Here is a 2117-nt window from a genome sequence, read left to right on the forward strand (position 1 = left end):
CCTGAGATAGTTTATTGTGCCAGCCTGGCCGATAAACACAAGTGGGATTAACTGAAGGGTGGAGAGATAAATGGCTTGGTGAGCCTCGCCTTTCTTGTCTTTTGCTCTTTATTCATCAGACCAGTGTGCGGCTGCCTTGCTTGTTCTGTGCCTCAATTGATAGGCTACACTACCTGTGAGATGCCTAGCCTGTGGACTGTGTCACTTTAAGTTGAGGTCCCTTTAAGGCATCTCTGGAGCTGGGGACTGGCAGTTGGGACTGGTGGTTGGTTGACAGTTGGTGAGCTGCCTTGTGGTTGGCTGCTGTGCTGACATAGCCTAGCTCTCTCTATAAATAGAGGAAGATCTGGCAGCAGACTAGACTTGAAGGACTGCTAGTCTCTCACAACTCTCTCACGGGAGTGAGTTGCAGTGAGCCATTTGTAGTGCTTCATAATTTAACTGTTCATTTCTTGTTATATATCTAATTATCTTTATAAATAAATATATTATCAGCAATTTGGTTTTATCTCTCTCGAGAACCCTGTCTAACACAGCCCCTAATAAAATGATTAAAAAATAAATTAAAAATTAAAAAGAAGAAAAAAGATAGCATCATAAAATGATAGTTGGGGCACTGTAGAACCCCAGAACAGTTAGAGTTCAGCCTATTGCACTTCGGATAGTGAAGAAAGTCACCAAAGTGTAATTCAAGTTATATATAACAACAGCCCCTCCCCCCACCCCACCCCAAAAGTCATTCTATTTCAGGCAATAGACTACAGATTTATTCTACATTTGAGTGCATTTTGCTTTAATTACTTAGGAAATAGAATGTCTAAGGCAAATCAGAAGATGGTGTAGTTGGTTTCTCCTGCATCAGCGCACACATTTAGCAACTTAAATAGATCTTGTGAACTTAACTATCGTGGTAGTAAAATGTATTCTAAGGTTGTTATCTTCAAAGTAATGATCTTAAAGTCCGCAAATATCTGTAAATGGTTACATCTGTGAAGTTTAACAAAACGTAGTTGAATTGATACCGCAATGGCTCAAGCCCCTATAGGGCAGAACTAAGACCATAAAACGCACAGACAAAACAACTCTGTGAAAAATCCCCAGGGTCTGGCTTTTGAAAAAATAGATCAATCTATTGTTTATCAAAAAACTTTTCAACAAAATCAATACACAGGGAAAAAAAGTTTTGAGAATCACCTATCATACAAAGATTTAATTTCTAAGACCTCCTACAAATTAACAATGAAAATACAAACAACCGAACAGAAGCGGGCAATAGATAGATATTTCCAGCTAGGTATTTTTTATCAAAGAAGATATACAAATGGCCAGCAAACACAGGCACTTTTTCATTCAAGCAAGCAAACAAACAAACAAACAACTCTCTGGAACTCCTTGCCAGGGAATCCACTGGGAAGAGAAGTGTGCATCTGAGCACAATGCAATCTACCTCATCCCTCCCACTAGGGCAGTTGTGATTAGAAAACAGCAAGTACTAGAATGTGGAGAAATGGAAACCGTTGTCCATTTTTTGGTGGAAATGTAAAATGGACTAGACCCTGTGAAGAACTTTTTGGCAGTTCCTCAAGCAGCTACTCAGAGATTTTACTTTGTGACCCAGCACTACTCTCTAGGAATACAATGAAAGAATGAAAGAAAGGATGCAGACAGACACTTGCACACTAGTGTTTACTCAGGCAGTATTCCCACTTGCCAGAAGGTAGATTCATCAAAAATTAATATATAAACAATTGGTAAAAGGGTAAGCCAAAATTTATTGTTAGCAAATCATAGCTACCGTTACTAAATAATAATATAAAAATAGGAAGCTATGCTTTCTTCTTATATCCTCCATCTAGGTCTACACAGTTCTGACAGCTTTATTTCTAGCTCTCTTGCCCTTCCCCTAAGAATTATTTGCTCTTTGATTCATGTCACCTAAAATATAGCTGTTTTTGCATCCTCCAAAGACTCTAATCATGTTCCTTTACAACACTCTGAGTTTTAGTAATAAAGCTAACAGGGCATTATCAGGGCAGTAGGGAGGAAGGGGTAAGATTTCCCAACAAAATTCCCTTGAGACAACCCTTGAAGATGAAGAGGTTTAAGATTGTAGTGGA

The sequence above is a fragment of the Echinops telfairi genome, unplaced genomic scaffold (genome assembly GCF_000313985.2).
Source record: "Echinops telfairi isolate 266 unplaced genomic scaffold, ASM31398v2 ScPeMD7_9;HRSCAF=40, whole genome shotgun sequence".
In the NCBI taxonomy this organism is placed as follows: domain Eukaryota; kingdom Metazoa; phylum Chordata; class Mammalia; order Afrosoricida; family Tenrecidae; genus Echinops; species Echinops telfairi.